General features: G+C 40.9%; 1 pseudogene; it reads right to left on the reverse strand.

The window, feature by feature from the left end:
* Positions 1 to 3,879: 3,879 nt before the first annotated feature.
* LOC140223444 (protein FAR1-RELATED SEQUENCE 5-like) lies at positions 3,880 to 6,426 on the reverse strand (annotated as a pseudogene).
* Between the last annotated feature and the right edge of the window lie 414 nt (positions 6,427 to 6,840).

The following is a 6,840-nucleotide window of genomic DNA, read 5'->3' on the forward strand; positions in this document are numbered from 1 at the left end:
GCTTACTTGGTCAGGGTTCTTCTAGTGATAAGCTATTAAGCTCTTCCAACAAAAGGCTTGAGGTTGTCAAAAGTTCTGAACCTATGGTACGGGAGCCTGAGGTTAAGTCAGATGCCTCAAAGTTGGAGCTTGAAGGTGCTAGAGCTTTAGCCGGGCTGAAATTGAAAAAGGCTGGCAAGAAAACTAGAATGAGAATTGTGAGTGTCTTAGATGATGATGATGATGATGATGATGATGAAGGTTTTTGGGATAAGGATTCATCTTTGGTTTCCCCTCTGCGGGGTTTGCTTGATGACGAGTCTCTTGATTCTCCTTCTCAAAAGGAGCTGTGCCTCGAAGCTGCCGTCACTGCCAAGAAGGCTAATCCCGACTCGGTGCCTATTCAGCCAGGTAAAAATGTCGTCAAATTCACACCTAACTTAAGCCTCGTGGCTACCAGCGGTGCTTCCACTAAATTTTGGATGGAATTGCAAATTACTGTTGGCGTAGTTGGAGAGCCATATAGCCAACCCTCGTTGCTTCTAAGGGTGGACTCTCTGCCCTAGGGTTCTTCTCTACCCCAGTCTGTGCTAGACTACAACAAGGCTTTCGGAACAGATCTTAAGGAAAAGTTACTGGCTGTGCATGTGCCAGGGTCATGTGAGGATGATGATCCTTTCAATCCTCCACTACTATGGGGATCGAGGGACACACTTCGGGTTGTAGGTGAGATAGCGGAGGCAGCTTTGGGGACGTCAAAGATCAATGTTCCTTTCGAGGTTCTTGAGGAAGCCGAGCTTGCCAACGAAGAAAAAAAAAATCCTCAAGCTACAAGGGTTAAGTCTTATTTTCAAAGCGATACTCGAGGTAGTTCTTTTGATCCCGAGGGTTAGTATTTTGGTAGTGTCTTTTGTTTTGTTTGATTTTTATTTACTAGCTTGCTTATATGATGCTAACTATTTTGATAGAGTATGAGAAGTCGTTGCGCTACTATGACCTTGATTACTTGGTGAGGATAACAGCTACCCTCAACTATAAGATATTGTTTGTGTGACTATTAAGGTTTTGGTTGTTTGGTATTGTGGGCTTCTTCTCAGTTTTTACTTGTTTCTCATTTCTTTTTTGGCTATGATTGCTGGCAACGTTGCCATTGATAGGCTTCAGGAGAAGGAGAGGGCTGCGCTTAGCCGCAGTGCTAGGGTGCTTAAGTTGAGGCCGAGGTTGTGAGGTTGAAAAAGGAGAACTTGGCTTTAGATGATCTCAAAGCCTCGCTTTCTGAGGAAAATATTGAGTTGAAGACGAACAAGGAACTTCTTGTGAAAATCTGTAGTGACCTCGTTCAGAAGGTGGAAACCTTGGAGAAGAATTCTCAAGACAACCTTGGGGTATTGGAGAAATTGCGCAGCACCATTGAGAAAGATTCAACGACCATTGTGTGTTTAAAAAAAGCTTGCGCTGAGAAAGATACAATGATCCATACACTGGGTAAAAGTCTCGAGGATCAGAGAGGCTTCATTGATGGAGCGGAGCAAGTGTTGAAAACCTGATTTGCACAGATTCATGAGGGATATAGGCTTGCTTTGGCAGATTTTGGAGCGGAGCCCCTTCCTTTCCCCGTGGATAAGGGTGCTAAGGAAATGTTTGACTGGATGGATTAAGAATTTGAGTCCTTACCCTCAGTTATTGCGGGAGCTAGTGATTATGCGGCCTCCTTGTGTTGCGAGGGTGTGCTGAAGTTGCTTGAGGGTGGAGGGTGCTTAGACTTTCTAAAATTTTGGGCACGTAGTTACCAGTTTCCCTTAGCCTCGGAGCTCGATGCATAAGAAATGTCCATGCATGTGAAAATTGTAAAGAAGAATTTCTTGAAGCAATTCTGGGCGGCTTCCGGATGTGATTATGCGAAGCTAGTTGCCCGTGATTGTCCTGCAAAGGTTCGCACTTTTCTTTCTTGTTTTACATTTTGCGTCTTGGTTATTTTCTTATTGGCATTGTTTTGAGCAGGCTAAGGAAGAGGAGTTGAGGGAGAAGGACGAAGCTGGAGGTTCTGAGCAACAAGGGGCATAGGCCCAAGGCTAGATTTAATTGGATGTATAGCGTAGGGCCAAGAACTGAAATATTTTCTGTTTGTAACTTAATCTACATAGGATGTCTTTCCTCTTCGATTTCATTGTGGAAATGTTGTTGCCAGTGGCCATTCTTGGCATCTCTTTCGCGCTTTTCATTCAGACGCTAGTTTGTGTGATTTCTAGTGCTTTTCGCAGTGGACATTTTTTCATGCAAAGCTCTGTGTTGGGTCGCTATTTTGAGCCCCACGAGGTTATGGACTTGGTACTAAGGAAAGAGTAACACCTGAAGCTTCGAGGTTTAAGCTTGAGCCCCTTGGCCCATAATGCCGCGAGTTTGATTTCGCCTAAGTGTGATGCTGTAGAGTTTCGAGGTTCAAAACCTGGTCATGTGGTAGAATTGTTATTGACTTGTAACAAAACTCGTACCATATAGGAATAAATGTTGTTTTTTCTTTTGAAAAACTTCAACCCCCCCCCATTCCTTTTTGCGAAGATTTTGTTGTAGCTATTAAAGATTGAGCGTGCTTGTTTAACATGGTTTTTGGTGTGTGAAATTTTGATTAGCCTCAAGGTGGGTTATTGATCTGTTGCTTTATCGTAGTTTTCACACAAAGGGATGAAAAAACTTTTTGCGAAAAAATGTCATTCCCCTTTCATTCCTTTGTGTGAATTGTGTTGGTTGATGCCTTTTTGATCAGTGATTGGGTCATCCTCGGAACTCTTATCTTTTGATGTAATTTTTACTAATGTTTTTGTATTCAAGTATTCTAATGATAAGTCGATAAAAACTTGTTTCGTGTTTTGTGGACTTAAAAAATTCGACGAAAAGTTAGTTCGAAATCGCAACTCTTGGTTGCTTCGACCATAAAGCTTGAAGACCTACAAGGTTACATAAAATTTTGGATAAATGTTGATCTTGTCAAGCTGATGCCACAACTTGCTGTTGCTTTTGGCTAGAGCTTGCGTAGAAACGCAAGTATTTTTCTTGCATAGAAATGCGAAGTTCCTTTGTGTAGAAACGCACGCTTCAAGATATTCAAAAAGTAAAATTGGTGCTGCAACTTGTTGTTGCTTTTGCCCAATGCTTGCGTAGAAACGCAAGTTTTTCATCGTATGGAAATGCGAGGTTTCACCGCAACTTGGTATTGCTTTTGGCTAGAGCTTGCGCATAAACGCAAATCTTGCTTGCGCGTAAACGCAAGTTGATAGCCCCTTCGAGGCTTAACAAACATGAGGTAAGGGGGAATTGTACTTCATTAGAATATAAAAGGTTTACATGGATCCACCTCATTAAAAACCTTGCCTCCAGTGCGGAGCCCCCCTAGCAAGGAAAAGAGTACGGTCCGTTTGCTGGAAAGTAAATGCGAGAAAGTAAATTTTCTACCCTCGACATTGTTTATGGATTCACAGGTCGAATGCTTTTGCAAGTGTGGCGACTACGGGTAATATTTGAGCAAGTTGTCCACATTCCAAGAGTGTGGTAACTCTTCTCCAAGCTGGTCTGTGAGGTAAAAGGATCCTGGCATGTTGCTTCAAGAGACAACATATGGCCCTTCCCAAGTTTTTTGTAACTTCCTGAGGTTCTCCTAGTTCTTTCTCCTTTTGATAACTAGATCTCCCACCTTGATTTCTCAAATGCTCAAGTGCATTGATTTATATACTTGAACCACAGATGCAAAAGCTATTCTCCAAAACAATCTATGTTTCAGGAGGCAAAAGGCATTCTTCCTACTGCAAATATCCATACTACTAGAATTCAGCAATAACATTGTGTTGTAAATTGATTTGGAATGCTATTGTGAATGCAATGCACAAAAGATGTCACTCTGTACTACTAGAATTCACCAATAACACCATCTGTCATTGCTCCCTGAAAAATAGAACAAAAATAATTCAACATAATGACCATGTATGATTCAGAGGAAAAATGTATTACTTTGTAATATTACCGTCAATAGTTGAGAGAAACTATGATGACTGTGTATGATTCAGAGATCTCTTCCTGAGATAAAGATGGATGGTTCGGGCATGTATTTTGTAGTGTTGCGCCATCATCGACTGACACTTTTGTAGTCTGTTGCTCCTGATCAGATAGAAGAGAATCAAATAGTTAAATACAATTGAAATTTTTTGTAGTGAATACAGTTAGAGAGAATCTGATATATTTTGTGTTGTTAAATACCTTTGAACATTTTTCTTTTTTCTTGTCACAAACCTTCGAACTTTTTTTTTCTTGTCACACACCTTTGTACTGTTTTCTTTTTTGTTACCTTCCTTTTTTATACACTTGCGCTTCTTGTCAAGCCAAGTTCTTTTGCGCTTCGAGGTTTTTGTTTCCACCTCCTTTTTCTTTAGGCTTGCTGTACTCAACAATTCATTAGGCAGAGTAACATTGGTGGGAGCGATGATGGGATCCATAGGGCTTGTAACACCATTCATTTCTTCTTCAACTTGCTTGCTGAGCATATCCAGTGTGTTGTTTACTAATAAGGTGCATTTTGGATGGCTAGCAGCTCGATAAGCCAAATTGAGAAATTTACGAGCCATATCTTTGTAGCGAAGCATAACATCTAATTTTGGATTCTCTATTATGTCTCGGCCTTTGTTGTCCTGTACTGCTCCACTGCGTGCTTCCCGTGTCCATCTCTTCAGTACATATTGTGTGGGAAGTGATTTGATATTCATCAAATCAAGGACTTTTAAAGCATGGCCACATAGTATTCCGATTCTATTGAATTTCCCACAACTGCATGTACTGATCTGTTCTAATGGATCACCAATAACTTTGTACTCCTTCTCAAAGGTAAAATTTTCATCTAGACTCCCAATTGCTACAAGATATTCATTTGTGCCTTCCAATGTTGTGGTGCATGCTACCATTGATCTCTCATATTCACCTTGAAAAGCTTCAAAAATAGTTGGTGTGTACAGCTTGCTAGCTTGGATTAACATAGGTGTCCTTATTTTGATTCTAGGCAATTTTTTCCTTGATTCAAATTCAGATTGCAACTCCTTCTTTCTTTTATATTCCACAACCCTTTCAAAATGCTTAAGAAATCTGATTATGTCAAAATCAGATTTGAAATGTCGCTTCAGGTCGCTATTCAAACTTTCACTGAGTTGTGTACTTCTCATCCCTAATGTGAACACATCCTTCATATAACATTCGGCCCATTTTTCTCTTACCTTGTATATACTATCCAACCAAGTTTGCTTGCTTACCTTTGACCTCATGATGTTAAATGTTTCTTCAAATGTTGCTTCATCTTCATACTCATACATACACGCACTAAAATCTGAGAGAATACTCGGTTCTTTATTGCTGTCTTCTACTTCTTGTTTAGGAGAAGCACCTGATTCTTCATCATCCAGTTCAGCTAGATGCTTGACAGCATTCTGCATAATGTGAAAAGTGCATAGACCATGCCATGCTTCTAAAAAAAACTTCCTTAACTGCTTTTCCCATTGCATAATCTTGATCGGTATATATTGTTTTAGGTTGCTTGCCATTATGGGCTCTCAGGAAGGTCTCAAATAGCCACTTGAAGGATTCAAATGTCTCATCATACATGAGAACAGCACCAAAAACCACGATTTCTCTAAAATGATTGAACCCAACAAATACGCCAAAAGGTCTACTCTCCTTGTTTGTACCAAAGGTAGTATCAAAACTGACAACATCACCAAAATATGCATAGTCAGTGAGCATTTTAGCATCAACCCAGAATATGTTTGCAATTTGTTCTTCCCGATCCATCTGCAGTGCATATTGAAATGATGGGTTCTCAGCAATTTTTTCCTGAAAATACATAAGCATGCTTCCTGCTTGACCATATGCCATCTCCCGCTGTCGCTTGACCCGTAAATAGTTCTTGTGGTCTTGAAGAGTGTAACTGAGATTAGCTGAGCCACCAACTTGGATGCAAGCCAACTCATGTGCAGCTTTGGGCCCAATTCCTGCATCGTCAGCCGTCTCAATTTCAAAACCTCGTAACTCTGAAGTTTTTCTTTGGGACGCCATCAAGTGTGAGGTTTGTGGCAGGTGAAGGGTATGATTGTGTTTCAAAATCAGATCATTCACTTTATAATTTCCCTTCTCCCTATCTAGTATAAGACCTATGCGGACTTGACAATCAGTTCTAGTTTCAGCTCTTGGACACTTTGTGAGATGATCTCTTTTATCTTGCACTCTATGACCTTCATTTGCACAAAAATATCTGCAAGATCTAACCTTTCCATCACATTTTCTTTTGTTTGCGTACTTTTTTCTAACCTCAAAGACTTTTTGACCTCCAAAGGTAACCCAAAACATCTAGGCCTCTTCTATGGTACTGAACTCCATGCCAACTTGAGGGAACAAACCAGGAATCAAACTCTCCCTACAAGAAATAATTGATTTGGTGCTAAACTGAGCAACTAAAAGGAGACTCTGTACTTGTGCGAACAATTAGTCTAATCTGACGATGCAAATAAACAATCATGATATTACACACCTGTTTTCCGCCATCTGAAACATGCAGGTTTTGTTTCAACACATCTAGGGATGCCAACGATGACTAGATTAGAACACCGAAAAAAATTAGTAGAGAGGAAGATCTAGGAGTGCAGAGTACTCCACCAAGTTATCATATCAAACGGCAGCATAGCACGAGCAGTCGACGATCGCCGCCTCAGTCCTCCCGGCTCCAGCCCTGGAACCGCGCCAAAACAAGCTGTGTCCGCGCCAAAACAGCAAGGTGTCACGCCAAAAGGAGGAACGCCGGCTGCTGCTTTTTACGCTTAACAGGCCGTGTTG

The sequence above is a fragment of the Setaria viridis genome, chromosome 7 (genome assembly GCF_005286985.2).
Source record: "Setaria viridis chromosome 7, Setaria_viridis_v4.0, whole genome shotgun sequence".
Taxonomy (NCBI): domain Eukaryota; kingdom Viridiplantae; phylum Streptophyta; class Magnoliopsida; order Poales; family Poaceae; genus Setaria; species Setaria viridis.